At 37.7% G+C, this 16,800-nt stretch overlaps 1 long non-coding RNA gene across 1 annotated transcript; it reads left to right on the forward strand.

Moving 5' to 3' along the window:
• The first annotated feature begins 298 nt into the window (after positions 1 to 298).
• LOC147653121 (uncharacterized) lies at positions 299 to 14,880 on the forward strand. The gene is made up of 3 exons (XR_015286804.1): positions 299 to 510; positions 5,001 to 5,141; positions 7,565 to 14,880. It is a non-coding gene; the product is annotated as an uncharacterized LOC147653121 (long non-coding RNA).
• Positions 14,881 to 16,800: the final 1,920 nt, after the last annotated feature.

The raw sequence follows: 16,800 nt of genomic DNA on the forward strand, positions 1-16,800 counted from the left end.
GACATCTTCTTCCTGGCAGACGATGATAAACCTTATAAACGTTCAAATTGTATCTTTTTCTTTGTGGCTTCTTACATGCAAGGTGACAGTCCCTCTCAGAGGAACAGGAGTTTGTGCTGGATGTTTTGGATCTGCCAGGAAGCTCTTGAGTTTCTACAGACTGGCAGAGGAAAACTCCCCTGTCCCATCCTGCAACTCTTTCTTTACAGGGTTGATTGGTGTTTTTGCTCTTTGTGCAGTCACATGGTGCCATTCTCAAAAGCTCCCTGTTAAAGCCAAACAACACAAGCTCCCATTTGTGTTTCCAATTACACATGTGCTTTAAATCACCACTGGCAGTCACAGAGCTGACCCCTGTCTGCACCTTTCAGACACGGGTGAGGCATTGTTTGATGTCAGCTTTGCAGGCTCCTGCTCAGTAATGCACAGGGGCTCCCACTGCCCACAGCCATGATTGGAGACAAATGCCTATTTCCTACCCAGTGATCCTAAGACAACCTACAGTAGCAGGTATGTTTTAACCAGATTTTTTTCCAGGGGGTTTGGTGCTTTTTTGACTCTTGTGTTGACACAAACGCGATTTTTAATTATGAAATTTTTGCCTTTAACAAGTAGGATGTAGAAAAGGAGACAGAAACAGTCAAAATGAGGATGGAGTTAAAATTAGGGTAAAGATGATTGTTTTGAAAGCATTATCTGGAAGAAAAGGAACTGTGAGGAATAAAGAATATTACTCAATATGCATAACATTGTGTCCCATGTCAGGTTGGGCAGCTTCCAGAAATCCCTCCCAAACTAACTTTTTAATTGAAAATGTGTTCCATCATATCATATAGTTGTTGCATGGGCTTTATGGCAGCATGGATAAGCATGGATTGTACCTAGACAAGAGGACAAGGATTTCTTTTGCACAGTGTCTTTACATTCCCCCATATTTAACAAATTCAAATTTTTTTCAACTTAACCTTACTCATGAATTCTGTGAGTCTTCCCAGAATTACATGAGCAGTATCATATTACTGACGTGAAGGAGCTCCAGTTTTGAGCTGAATGTCTGTTGCCCCATTTTCAGCATTTCTGAAAATAAATTATATTAATAATTTTTGGGGAGCTAAGGCTTGGTATCAGGTGTGGTAAGTTATAATCACTCAGCATATTTTGATCATAATGAGAAAATTCAGTGCTCCTCCTGTCATTGCTGCAAAGGATCAATTGTTCTGACAGATGTACACACTTAGAAAGTAGGAGGAATGAAAATGTTACTAACATTAATTAGTGATGACTGCATTTCACCATAGGTGGATCTAAAACAAGCAGATTCCTGATTTGCTTATGCTGGACTGTCTTTTGCCTTAAAAAAAAATAAAAAAAAATTCTTTTTTAGCCTCATGAAACACAGGATGATGCATTTGATTTATTATAGCAGGGCCTTTAGTTTGTGACTGCTACTTGTAAGCAGAAACATTGTTTTGCTTTGGTTTTCTGTTTTAAACAATATTCTGTGTTAGGATCAGGTGATTGATGTGATTCCAGTTTAGTTTAACTTGTCAGATTGTGTAATGTAACCATAGGATCCGTGTAGGAGATGCATGACTGGCTCTGGCTGACTCAGAAACTGATTGTGCCAAGGGAATTTTATAATTGTCTACTAGAAGAAAGTGAAATTTCAAAAACACTACCCAAATTTTAGCTTGGCTCTTAAGCAAACACGTTTTACCTCTAAGTCAGTTACATGAATACACTCATTTCATTCCACATCTACTATAATTGTTTAGGGACATCCACAAAGATACCAAATCTGTTTTGCTGTTATTTCACACTAAAAATACCAAGTCTTCTGACAGTGAATTTCAAAGGTTAGGAAAAAAAATTTACAGCATTTCTTTCAGCATTTTCTACCCCTAGTCTGGGGTATGTGAGCAATAAGGCCTTTTGATTTTATCATTTATAGAGTTGGCTCAGTCCTCTATGTAACTTCCGAGTTCATCTCTAAATTAAACAGTTGCAGTCTTTTCCCTCACAATGATCTATTGAGCATCTCTCACTTTGTCGATGGTTTTCTTCTTTATTATTTTTTTTTCCCCTGCACTGTGGCAGGATGTGTCCCGTTTCTTTCCCCCGCTGCAGTCTGCTTTGTCTGCAGTCAATGGAGTGAAGTGTAGGGTTTTTCTGCCACCATTAGGGTGGGAGGCGTACCTGCAGCCGCTCAGAAGCAAGGCTGGAGGGGGACTTGAAAAAGCAGAAGGACTGAAGAAGCATTGTCTTTTGTCTGAATAGCTTTCAAAATTTTGGTACCAAAATAAAAGATGCTACAGCCCTTTGCTCTTGCCCTGCAGTGCAGGACCAGGACAAAAAGGCATCGTTGCAGGTAAAATAGCAGCGGGTATGGTGAGTGAAAATTAAGATACCCATTTAAAATGAGTGAAAAAAATTCCAAAGAGCACTGTTTGCTCCTATCTGAAACTAGAAAGTAGCACGAGGGCAGATTATCAGCTGAAATTCCTGATAAAGAAAACACTTTGCTGGTACTACTTAGGAAGCACAGTACAGCTAATGTAAGTGTAATATCATGTCTAATCCCTGAACACAGGCTGAGTTTCCCATCCTTGTAAATTACCTGCCAGAAATGGCCTGTGTTGCTCTCAGATGACTGAGTTCACGGTTGGTTCTAACATGTCAGTAAGGCTTGCTGGAAACTGAGTGACTCTTTTTCCTTTTCACACCCAAAACCTGTGACATAATGAAACTATGAGACATATTTCCAGGGTTCTGCCTTCACCACAGACCAAATCAGCACTCTTCAGAGTAAACCAACGCCTTCACATCTAGCCTTGATTTTTATTATTTTGAGAGGATTAAAAAAAAATTTACCTTTTCTTTTATAGAGATTTTAACTAAACATAGGGAGAAATGTCATCTTGTGGGAATTGATTTTTAAACTCTGTGCTATATTTGTTTTCATTGCAATGAGGAATTTGTTTTGATTTTTTTCCTCTCAGGCTTTAAATGCTAGGAGCATTTTCCCAGAAATCGGTATAGATGGGCCTCAAGATTCTGAGATTTGTGGTTATTAAAATATGAAGTACTCAAACACTGTCAAATTTAAACTTTCAGGAAGGTATGCCTAAGAACACAGCCCAAGAGAAGCTTGAGATGAAGTGTTCTCTCAGCTCTGTGTCCTGTTTTTTTCAAGAGCAAGAAGAAATAGTCCATGAAAGAACACTGAGGTAAAGAATTAGAATTAGGGTTGAGACATATGTCAGGCATATTTCTCCCACTGCTACTCTTGAACAGGACTTGTAGCTCTCCTATAATCTCCCTCCCTGGTGGTAGAAGATCAGGCAGAGAAACCTATGTCCTACTCAGCTGCTTATTGACTCTCAACAAGTCACCTAACAGCTTTGTCATAGTTTTCCCACCTGGAAAATGGCAGTGGTGATGTTTTGCCTCTGAAAAAACATTCTGGGGTCTGCAGTTAAAGGAAAAAACCTATGGTTACTTATGGCTGGAGCATTTTCCTTTGTTTCACTGGCCACCTCTAAGAGTCTCTTGTCTGCATACTTCTACATATAGGTCCTTGTCCAGAAGTGCTAAGATTTTATGACAGGAATAACTTTGGAAAATGTTACTTTGTAAGAGCTGTTTCCTTTCCCAAGTTTAACAATAATTGACCATTCCTTTCAACCACTGTGATGACTACCCTTCGTAGAAAATGCATAGTGAAACTAGGCCTACATGAAAACATAAAGATTATGGAAAATGTCTTTAAGATAATGGCAGGAAGCTGATTCCAGTGAGGAATTTCTATAGTACTGCTTTATTCACTGAAATGAATCAAAATCTCAGAATAGTGATTCTTTCAGCAAAAAGCAAAATAGCAGACATGATCAATTCCCTCTTGTGTTTTGGTTTGGTTTTGATTGATTTTGTGCATTTGTTTGAGGTTTTTTTTTTTGGTTTGTGTGTTTGTTTTTCTTTTCATTTTTGGTACTGAATTGTAAGGACAATATGGGAATACAGGCAAATCCTTATCATTTCCAGTAGTTTTGCACCTGCCAGCTGAACTGTATAGTCCCTTCCAACCCAAAGCATTCTTTGGTTGCCAAATTTGGCACCTGAAGCAATGCATGTAAAGAGGACATGGATCCTCAGGAGGCCTAGCTGTTTTCAGGGGGTTTCCCAGAGTGTATAAAGGAAGCTTTCATGTAAGTTAATGTAAGTTTTCATGTAAAGATTTGTCATTGATTCAGAAGACAACTCTTCCTTTTCTTCAATGGGATGACAAGGCAAGAGCACCTTGAAGCATGTAGAATTATTGGACTAGAAGTGGTTTAAAACTGCACAGTGAAAACATTTTCTTGAAACAGTTATGAATTTGGGTTGTTCTTGTTCTGATGCTGAAGCTCTATCAGCTTATTAGGTGTTAGTGAAATTACAAGTAGTATTAATATGGAAGTGAGATGAACAGACAAGAACTAATATTTCATGATGATTTTATATCAGTGCAATAAATACTGCTATATATATGTGTGTGTATATATATATATATATATGTATATAGTGGTACACATATGACAATATAGTGTTTTCATTTCATATGAAGCTGAAAAGGTACCAGAGAGTGTCTCTGAGGGGATATAACCATTTTCAAAAATGATACCTTTAAAATGTGTGTATATTCTTTGCCATGGACAGGATGTTGTGAATAAAGAAGGGATAACAAGCTGTTAGACTAACTCTGTGAAACTGGGTCTTTGATCCCAGTAATAAAGGACACCAATTTTATCTCTTCATTCTCTTCACATCGCCCTTTGATCTTTTTAATAGTTTTTATAGGGTTAGTCAGAAACATTTAAGAAAATAATCCTTGTGAATGTGGCCCTTCCAAAGAAGATGGTTAACAGTTTGTGTTACAGGCTGCTTGTCTGCCACACTAGTCAGGAGAGATGCTCTGTTTTTGTAGCTCTCTCTTACGCCTGTTTCTGCTGTGTCCACAACAGGTTACAGCTGTAACATGGAGAAGCTTATATGGTGATCAGAACCCTGAAGTAGAAGATTTAATGAATTGAAGATTTTTACGAAACTCTTTTCCTCTAGAAGGACAATTTTTATTAAAAACCCTATTCTAGCTCTCCCAACAGGTAAGTAGCATAACAGAGAAGCTGTTATTGACAAGGATAAAAAAAGAAAGATGAAAGCACCTGGCTGTCTCATCATAATTACTTCTCCAGAAAACAGTAATAGACTACAGTATATAGAGTCTGCTTTCAGTTTTCTTTCTTAGAGATATTATTAGAATATTATATATTCTGCTGTAATTGCTATCCAGTTTTTAGGAACTGTTTCCCTAAGAGGGAAGCATTGGGCTTGGGACAGAATTTACCTTGTACGAAACTTATCTTAAGACTTTCTGTGTTGCAGCTGTATTAAAAAGTTGCTTAGAGTATACATGAATATCAGGATTTGAAAAATGCCAGTAAAATATTTCTTCTTGTGACTAAATGAAAAAATTCAGGATTGGTTTATTACTGAAGGAGAAACTCCACCATGAATGTGGGGTGGAGCCTCAATTCAAGAAAAGAAATTTGAGATGTTTCAAAATAAAATCTGATTTCTCTGATTCAGAGGAAGTCGTTCAATCAAAAACTCATTTACTTTACCTCATGTGAACTACATGACTCCAGATAGATTGATGAATCCAGATAGATTCTTGTCCTTTTGAGCTAGCAATGTCAGTAGCATGTCTCAATGAACTTTAGGATCACACTGTCACAGCTTCAAATTTTGCACAAAACACGTATGGAGTGAAAAAGCAAATGAAAAAGTGAGAAAATGGGAATGCTTGTTTTTGTTTTTTTACATCCTCATGGATTTTCACTTTTGAGCAACTATTCAAAAATCATCAGACAATATCGTGAACATTGCTTTGCCTCTCAAGTAACTACAAAGTCTATCATCAAGCACATGTGCAGAGTTTGGGCTGAATATCGTGAATAACATAACTTCATGTAATTTCTGATTCTGTAAACACTCACTGCATGGAGGGACTTGTCTAGTTTTTGGGTTTAAAGGGAGATAGCCTACCAAACTACACAGATCACACTCTCCAGACCACATTAAAAGTTTATTTATGTCATTCATAAACTGCAGCCATCTATCTGAAAGAATGATGGATTCCTAGGGGCCAAATTCAATACTCTGAATTGAAGAAACTCAGAGGTAGTAATGGCATTACATCAAAGTGAATTTTTCCACATTTATCTAAATATAGCTAATTGAAAAAGTTGTGTATGGAGGCAGGTAAAGCTTTGGTTTACTAACAGGGAGGAGGAGGGCATTAGGTTTGTTTTCCCCTATCAGTATCTGAGGTGTTCAGAAAGTGAAAAATTACTTCCAGGGAAAAATTGCATCACAAAATGCATCTCAAATTTGCATGAAAAACAAATGCATATTTAAATTGAAGAAAGTTTTCAAACAATTTCTGTTTACATCTTACTGCCTTTTCACTCTTCAACAGAAAATAAAAATCCATGGGCAAATTCCAGGAGACTGAATGTTGACCCTCATGGCCTTCTTTGCCTTTTTCCGCCTTTTTCCGCCTTTTTCCACCTTCTCCTGGAAACTGTGGAGAAAGATAGAGCATGATGCACAGACTTTCCAGGAGTCTGTCTGTAGATAAGAAAATAGAAACAATCAAGCTTGCAGATAGCAACCTGCCGTTTCCAATACCCTTGGGAAAAAAACCAAACAACTTTTTCCAGCACAACTGCAGTTTTCCAGTGAGAACATTTTAGGCTTGTTAGGTGGGAACTTTTAATTTTGAACTGCACATAAACAGAAACATCAGAGGAACTGTAATGTCTATCCTCAACAACCAGGGAAATTTAAGGGAAAAAACCTAACCCAAGACAAAACAGAAAAAAACTTACAGAAAAAAAAAAATCAAAAATGGAGAAAGCCTCCCAAACAAAAGTCCCAATTACTAAAGAGAGTTTTGCTTCCCTAAATGTTCTTCCCACATTCTTGCAGCCACATTCCACTTATATAAGGCACCATATTTCATTGTAAGTTCCAAATTGTTCAAGGAGAGGAATCTCAGTAGGTAAGGGCAGAGGAAAAGAGAAACAGCTGCCTGTATTCTCCTTCCCTTATAAATAAACAAACTCTCACAGTATTGCTAAACAATAGCTGTCTCTATAGGTGGCCTAATTCTACCCTCTTAAAGGTCATGTGAATTTTGGAAAATGCAGCTTTTGCGGTGTTACTTTGGCTTTGGAACTGGTGGCAAAGCTTTTTTCCCTAAGTAGTTGCATGTCAAAAAGTCTCAGAATAAAAAATATATAAGAGATTTTAATGGAGGACTTTTTTTTTTAAAAAAGGAATGCCTATTTTGCAGAACCAGTTTCAGAGATGATGAATCTATTCTGTACAAACCACTAAATAATGGAGCAGAAGACCTGCCTTTTGTAAAGAAATTAGAAAGGGAGCCTAAAGGTGAGGTAGCAGGAAGCTCGATATATTGTGTTTCATTTTCTCACTGTGCTGTTTCAAATTTCCATTGCAGTAGGTGCAGCTGAAGTGGAAAACTAAGTTAGAAGAAAAGAAGAGAAAATAAATGTCATCCATTTTGAGGAGATGCATCATAAACTCCAGGAGAAAAATGGAAATAACCAAAAGCAAGTGCTTGACTATGTTCACAATAGAGAGATGATTTTTTATATAGAGTATATGATAAAAATCAGCAATGCTTTAAACCATGAGAAAACAATCATGCTCTTCTCAGTATAACTAGTTTACCTACCATAAATCTGGATAAAATAACACTTGATTGAATAAATATGGAAAATATTGAGATAAGAACTATTCAGAGCAGAAGAATAGACAAAAATTGGAAAAGGACTTCCAATGGTGCTGCTTAGGTGAAGAAGTTTGCTTTTTTCAAAGCAACACTTTTCCTTCTAATTGCAGTGAGCAATGCATGTGACTTGCTGGGATCATGCTTGCCAGCCTTCTACAGGAGATATTCCTACTGAACTCCTATTTGAACTCTTAATTTGAAAGGGGTAGAAAAGGGAAAGACAAGTGACCATGGCTACTAATGAAGCACCTTTCAAGATTCCCAAATTCTCTGTGGAGGTTAAACACTATTGAATTTATGTACTTCTGCAGTCAGTGATCCCAGGCAAGAAATTTTAACTATTTGTGCCACCTGAAATGAAGTCACCATGATGCCTTCAAAGGCTCTTTGTAACCTGATTTCTGTTGGCCAGTATAAACTTTGTAGAACAAAAGATTAGCGAAGATGTTTGGTTCCCTAATTTTATAGTCTCACTATTTGCTGCTTAAGGTATACATTTATTGTCTTAAAGGGTTCTGTAAACCACTAAGTAGATAACATTAGGAGTATTTTTCCATGATGAAAAAATTCTGGATGAACAGTATGGCATCTGGAACACAGAATGGGTGGATTAACCTGTGTTCAGAAGAGTGGTAAGTATGGGGTCATCATCTCATCCTTTGTGTAATCAACAGAGAAAGCACTAAAGACAGAGGTTGATTCATTCCCTCTCAACAGGGATGGGATGAATCACCATCTGGAGGGTTAAGGTCTTATTCTGTCTGTAAAGAAAGTCTAATGTTAAGGTTCAGGGAGTTAAATCACAACCTATCCAGATTATTTTAAATAACATAATAAATCTCTTTTATTTGTTCCTCAAAACATAGATTGAAATGACCTCGGTACTGTGGTGACTGTGGTAAAAAGTAAACCTCAACATTTTGGTGAGCGCTCTTTTGTAACTTTCACAGTCCGTGCAGGAGACCTTCCCCAACACGTGTACATTCATTGCCTCCACAGGAGTTTCATCTGTTAAGCTTTGGAATGACTGTAGGTGCCAGCAGTCCCAGTCTGCTGATGATTCAGAGTCCTTCTGGCAACAATTGCCCAGCCACAGCTTGTTAGACAGAGCATCACTGCTCAATGACTTGCATGCCACATGTGTGGTATGTGCTAGAATCTGCAGCAACGTTTGCAAGGTGGAAGCTGCTCAGAGCCAAGCTCCTCATCCTTGCTTGCAGAATTGATAATGTCATTCAGTGGCACCAGCTGGTGTTCTGGAATGGGATTACAGATTGCAAGTGAATTCCTGCAAGGTGAGAAAGAGTTCTTGTAAGAGCTCCCATTCTTTTCCCAGTTTGGTCTAGATCTGTTAAGTGTGATATCTTTTCAGGAGTTCTAGAGATGCCACCTTTTTCTTGTCTTTAAAGCTGGCATTTGTATCCCAAAAAGTTATGGTGGTTTTATAGCATGCATGTTTTATACATTTATCCTGAAGAGAGGAGCTATTCAGGAATTTTAGTGAATTACTTATCCAGGTACTATGATCGTGTTGGGCAAATACAATCCAGCTGAAGCCATAACAGAAACAAAGGTAGTTGTGCCTTCTGCAGTGATTATGACTTTTCTGTAGCCATTATAGAAGTATGGAAGGCAAACCCAGTAAAATGTCCTTTTCATGAGATAATTTAGCAAGATAACTTTCCTCACAGTGGTCCTGATGAAACATCAGTCAGGTAATTTGAATGTGACCAAATGCCTTCTCAACAGCATTTATTTTTTGGACTAGAGTCATTAATCAATAATACAGAACATGTGTCTCAGTATGGTAAAATTCCATCTTACACTTTACCTAAAACTTCAATGTTTGAGTTTTCTTATAATGCTTTATCTGATGGTGCCATACACTATGAATGTGGCTGTGAGGTTGGGTGGGTCTTCTCTGGTCTCCAGCTTTCTGCTTTAAGCAATAGTTAGTATATTTCCAAGTAACTTCTCATCTTCTGTGAAAACAAATTCTTTGGTATTATATTTACAACGTCTTCCTTTCTGAGAAGAAAAACACACAAAAGATAAAAAGATATTTCCATTTAGTCATCTGAACATGAAATTTCCAGTGAAGAGTCTAGCCATCAGAACCACATTCTGTAAAAACTATACACATACTTACCCCCTATTCTCTCTGCACTGAAGTATAAATAGCAATAACCAATCAATCCAGCTGCCCACCTATTCTACAGCATTTCCAACAAAGTGTCTCCTCAGTCTTTAACATTAAGAATCTTCATGACTTTAAGTTGTATGGCTTCATTGTACTGCTCTTAACTCAGAGGAGTGCTCTGTTACTTAGGTTAGATGGTTCCTCACAATTCCCTGTTTAAAATGTTTCCAAAGGAGCTTGAAGACCCAAGGTAGAAATTATTTCCAAGCTTCTCTAAGAAAACTCTTCATATATGACATTACAATTGGATTATAATGAATTGTGCTTCAGAACTGCAGTCTGATTGCAAATCTGAGATACACTAGGAGATATATTCTATACATTAATATCCCAAGATTAGATTGGCCTTAGATTATTTCAAAGTTGCATGAATTATATTTTTTGGGGTTGCTTATTTGGCAGAGTGCTTCTCAGCTTTTCTCCTGCTGCTTAATGTCAGGGATGGTATACTTATGCTTTGAACTCTCAGCGGAATTGCAGATATCATGAAAATCACAGAACTTTCAAAGAATTGTGCATGTGGGAACAGAAATTCACCTAGTACTCCATTACTGAGTTTTCACTTTGGTAAGACCCTTGGAGCAACTCCTTCAGCAAAATGTTTGTTGACTATAAAAGAGGACCAACACCTAAAGACTAAGTGGACCTGATTCAAATCTTGACTCAGATGACTGTCTTTTCTCACAGACAAGTGAGTGTTCATCGAATTAAATGGAGATACAACAATTGAAAATGTTAAAAGAACAAAATAATCTGGGACCCATTGTTTCATTTCTTTATATGTTGTTCTTTCTTCTCTGGATACGTAAGTCTGCCTGGGTTAGTCACTTTTTGGATTACTGTTTTTTCTTTAGAATCATGGTTGAGATAATTTACCCCAAGATCTTCATGATCCCATGTGTTTTAATTGATCCTGAGTTGTTTCTGTCAAGATCCAATAATGAGACACAAATACCATCTTATGCTTGTAGACAGGAAAAAAATCCATTTAGATTAAACATATTGGTTTGGTTTTGGAAACGCTTTGTGGTGAATATGAGCACTGCAAGTCATCACCTACCGTCAGCAAATTAAGAATTTGCTTGGGCAAGTTTGCTAAATTGATCAGTAACTCTACGGTTTATCTTCCTGTGACTTCATGAACTCTTGTTTCCTTTCAGGAATCTTTGTTTTTAGTTCTTTTATACTAATAAGACTTGAGGTAAGCATTATGTCAATGTGATTGTTCACCCTTTAAGGCACCCCATGATTATAAATGTAAGTTTAACAGTGCAGTTAACCGAACTAAGCAGAACGTGGAATTTACTGGATCAAAATAATTTTTAACTGGAGTGCTCCAAAATAAAAAAAATCAGCTTCATCTCCATGGAATTTTTACCATCTCTGTCTTCTTGGCACTGCTAATAGCCTTTTAGTTGATCAGGTGTTCACCTCAGTTCTGTTTGAGTGAGTAATTAGTTAATTGTGCATTCCTTAAGGCAGATAGGCTTTCTCATCTTCAGCAGAAGCTGGCTTGAAGATAAATGAAAACAGCTTTACTGTTGATAGGGGTAAGCCAGGCAAGTTCCCAGTATGTAGGATGTTAGTGGGCTAAGTGCCTCAGAACCCAGGATCTCCCAGCATTTTCTATACTTTATTGCTCTAATATTTTGCCAGCAGACTCTGTGGAGCTGCACACCTTTAGTGGATCTGGATTCTGCATCTTAGACTGCCTGTCCTGTTATTTTCACAAGAGTTTCTGTTGCTCAGGGGGAAATGATTCAATGTTCCATTCACTTCTGCTATACCGTGAGGATTTTAGCAAAGCAGGAGTGGAAAAAGTTTTGAGTTGCAAAAAGATGTAAAAAATACGAGAGAAACCAATGTTTCTAAGCAATCCATTCCAGGAACACATAAAGCAGTTTGTCTAGTGTCCTAGATAGATATTGTATCTTTAAATAATGAATAAAGCAGTACTTAAGTCCCATTTTCCAGAGTGAATAGAGAACTTTCCTTGATAATTCCTTGAATTCCTTGATAAAGATGCTTTTGAGGAAGTGGCATCTGAAAAGACAGTTCAGAAAACCAATGACCATTTTCCCTACAGAGAAGAATAATATGTGGAGGGTCTTCTTATTTTTTTTTTCTTATTTATTTCTTTTCCTTTACCATTTTAATGAATGTCAAAGAGTAGATCTTAAAACGCCCAGAAGATGGGATCAGTGCTTTACAACCTGCCACATACACTTATCAATGGCTGAGTGTTTTAGAAATCCATTTGCTCAGGACACAGGGTTCAAGAGGTTTCTGCACTATTCTCATTTTTGTACTGGGAAGAATTAGCAGTTGAGTGACTATAGACATCTTGTCACTTCTCAATGCACTCACAATATGCCCATTAATACTAATGGGAATCTCCCCCATGCATAAGAGACGGAGGGTCTTCTCTATATCTTCAAACAAGCACTTCCTTGGTCATTCACTATCCTGTTCCACTGCAACAGGAAGTTTCTATTCAGTAAATGCATACCTCAGTGATAGTTTTGAAAGGATTTATCTGATTACTGAAAGGGCGAGATGGAAGAAAAAACAAAAAAGAAGGGAGAAATATATATTGGCAAAGAAGGAAAGGGGCAAATAAAATCAGGATGCGGTTTTGTTTTTTAGCAAACTATTTCTTATGACCCACTATTCTTACCATTTTCCACTAAACTCAGAAAGTTTACAGCAACCAACCTTCTTGCAACAGTTTTATCAAAAAGAGAAAGCATGCTTCCAACTGTAATGTCTGATGGACAGCAGCATCCCTCAAACAGCTCAGCCTTACATTTTGTGGGGGAAGAGTAAAAGGAAGACAGGGAGTTAAACTGGAATTTTATTTCACAACAGTGTTTCCCCAAATCCATACAGCTATAGCTTATGCACTCAGTAAAACACCTCCTAAAATAGAAATGCATCTACAATAATGGTTTGAAATTTACTCCTGCTGGAAATGTTCAATTTATGGTCAATATTTTTCCCTAAACCTGGAAAGTGGTAGCATAATTTAGATGAATCTGGGGAAAACCTCAGCAGCAAAAGGGTCCACTTACTCACTCAGCAGACTTTTGGGACTTTGCCTCTACATGCTGAAGGTCCACATTTTCTCTTCACCAGGACGTGGAGTGCTTTAGAGCCCAATGACTAGGCTAGGTAGAGACAGCCTTTTCAAGAACAGACCTGTCCATCTCTTTAGGGCCTGATGTGATCAGTCTGTCTCTGCATCTTATGCCATGGCACTGAAGATACCCTGTCTGGGGCAGATAATTTCATAGCCCTGCTGCTCAGTGCTGTCTCTGGTGACCATCACCAGTCTGGCCACGTAAGGCTGGGATTCTGTGAGGTTGTTTCTGATTCCCTGTGACTAGTATTTATTTATGCTTAAATATATGCCATTATTCCTTCGTGGTACTTTATCTGTGCTTTGCATAAGGACATATCACAAGATGTGAGATGTCTGCAAGATGTGAGACTAAGGAAGTCTATATGTGCTCCTCTTTAACAGATCCCTTAGTTTCACATGGGAAGACTCAAGGGGGAGTTTGAAAATGTGGTCTTTGAATAATATTTCTGAGCTTCCTGTGGTCATAGAACTACAGAAAATGATTTTTGTGATATCCTGTTGGATATCACGGTAGAAATGCCAGGAACCAAGGAATGGTGCCCGACCTGCTGTTCCTCTCCCCAAAAACCTGTGTATTGCTCAGGAAAAGGGCTTTCTGCTTCACCATGTTGTCAGATCCAGCCTTCCCCTTGTCCCAACAGTGGGGAGGCAAGAGTGACCATCTTCATCCTCCACTGTGTTGAAAAACAGTAGTGCAGACAAGGCTCAGTGCCTAGAAATTAATAATGTCTTATAAGAAAAAGTGGATAGCAGCTTGGGCAGGTGGAATAGGATCTTGCTGTATCTCAGACTTCTCTCTCCAAATGCTGAGCATTTGGATAGTAGGAAGAGAGACCTGAGAGACCTCATTAGATGAAACCAAACCAAAAATTCCCATGGAGAATTTTTTCATACTATGTTCCTCAGGAGGACGTGATGGGCTGCAGATTAAAGCCAGGGAGGAAATGGCAGACCCACCTAAAAGCTCAGAGGGGACAAAACCTCCCTGGAGGTGTTGAACTGCTGGACTGCTGACTGCTGTAGGATGGGTTTTTTCCTGTCTCCCTGTTGCAGCTGTGCCCTATTCCATAAGTAATTAATAATAATTTAGACAAGAGAGTCACAGTGATTAGAATGCCTGGTATGTTCATCTGGGTGAAGGACAGTGTCAACTTTTACCTCTGCCTGATTCATTACAGGGATCTCAGTGTGGATTTCCTACATTCCTTGATAGTTATTTTTCTACTCATTTTGCTTGATAGTTTTGAACAAAAGTAACTGCTTTCTTCCTTGGTATAAAATCTGGAAGTCTTGCTTCCCAGGCAGATATTCATGCTCATGAAAAAAATAGAGAATATGGTGTTAAGTATTATTACTCAAAATCCAGTTTATATATCTATAAAAATATAAACTTTCTCATACAATGTCTGAACTTACAAGCTTAAAGGGGATTTTTAACTTCATTTTTATCTGCTTGCACATAACTTGAAAGATAAACATTACAAATGAAAAGTTGTATTAAATTAAATTGGATGGTCAAATTAAACAGAAGAAAGTTTTCTCAAAAAATGAGTTCTGGTCTAGAAGAAAATACTAGATAAACACTAAGAACAGTGATCCAAACCCTCTGAAACAAAAGTGAAAGCTGGTGTGTATAAATGTTTTATGGAAGGGTCTGAGTGTGTGTTTTCTCAAAGATGATCAGTTCCTTGGAACAGTAGGTAGTGTTTGGTAAAATGCTTATGGAGCATATAGAATCTGAGCAGTTCCCTAATAATCCTGCTGCAGATGACATCTTTATCTATACTTCTGTGGGACTCAATGGTCACTGGTATTGCTCTACTCTTCTGTGATGTTTATGAGCATTTTATTAATATTTTAGTTGCAGTTAATGGATGTACCACCAATTTTCCTCACATGTTAATAAGCATTTGCTAAATTTTTAATTTCTGTGGCTGCAAACTGATAAATTGTTTCTAATAAAACCCTTCAAAACCATCCATTTTTATCTTTCACAAGCTTCAAATATATTTTTAGACACAGTAAGGGAAAAGAACTTCGCAAAATTTCTGTATTTTTCCAGTGGAGTATTTTCATGTTGTACATCTTTTACAGCTCTCCTTTTAGGGGTGAAAAAATAACTTTTGTTTATAGAACTCCCATAGGAATTTTTTTGCTGGCTTAGATTGATAGTCCATGTAGCCCAGAGATGATCTTTAAAGTGGACACTTGAGCCTGGCTGCTATTGATGTGGGCGCAAGTAAATTCACTTTCACAGATGAGGTTTTCTGGAGACATTTCATCTCTCAGACTCAGCACTTTTTGTTCTCCTTGTTTGCCTCTCTCTGCCATACCAGATGCTCCACTGGTGGCTGCACACCCCCATGTATTAGCTGATTTTATGTTGTAAACTCTAAGTTGCAAGGAAAGAAGGAAGGATGGCACTGTCATCCAATTTAGAGAGCTCAGAAATGTTTTCTGGAAGTCTCCTCAGAGCACCTTGAGGAATACTTACCAGGAAATTCAGGCTTGGGAAGTTGCCATGATAGATGCCTTCATTGTCTAAAACACATGGTAAACTTTCTGCTGATCTAAGAGAATTCACTTTAGGAGTGGAAACTTTTACTTCCTTTGCAAGAACAAATCTAGGAGAAAATGTCCACAATGTTCTGTGAAGGGCTGACAAAGAAGGAAAAAACTGTGGATTGTTTGCTAAACTAAATATTTTTTTATCATATTGCTCTGAGATGAGGGGAATAAAGGTCAGTGTACACTTGGCTTTAATTTTGCTCTTGTCTTGAGTTAGTCTAGAAAAGATTCTGTGAAGTGTTAGGAGAAAAACCTCTAAGGCTAACCTCTGCTGAAAGATACTGCTGTTCTTATTGGTCGAATGTGTTTCAAATTACTTTTGTTTCAAAGTATTGATGCTTGTATATTTAATGCTACTTAAAAATATCTATGCTTTGTCTGTGCCAGACAAACTAGACTTTTTCTGTTCATACTGAATTGGAACATCACAATGTAAAATTGGTAGTGATTACTCACATATGGGACCACAGCAGAAAGTCTATAGTAGAAATAGTTTTAACTTTAACTTAGCTGCATTGATAAAATGTATGACTGATGAAAAAAATCTGTCTGAGAATTAAATTACATCCAATAATTTCACTGTGGTTATTTTTACCTGTTCAACTTTCTACTCCTCATCTCTCCATTTTCAATGCTAATGTTCCATTCACAAGCAGGCTGAAGATAACCTAAAAGAAGAATCTTGCGACTGAACCACCTTTGCAGTTTACTGTGGCCTTACTCTCTATGTGGCAAAGAGCCCTTCCACACAATTGTATAGAATCCAGCAATTCTGAAGAGGTTTGTAAAATACTTGCTGTGATTTTAAAAAGTTTTAATGGCTGAAGGGGCTTTGTTCTGCTTTGGCTATATACTACTACTTAAGGAAGGAAAAGAGTCCAAAACCACACAGGGTAATGTTTTCCTCCAGGAATTTCAACTCAGTGCTAAAAGTAGCTTCTCAGGAGTAACTCAGCCTTGAGCATTAACTAGTCAGATCCTGGAGAAAAATCCACTGTTAGTGTTGCCCCGCTCTTCTAAATGTTTTGTCTG

The sequence above is a fragment of the Cyanistes caeruleus genome, chromosome 5 (assembly GCF_971803275.1).
Source record: "Cyanistes caeruleus chromosome 5, bCyaCae1.hap1.1, whole genome shotgun sequence".
Classification (NCBI taxonomy): Eukaryota; Metazoa; Chordata; class Aves; order Passeriformes; family Paridae; genus Cyanistes; species Cyanistes caeruleus.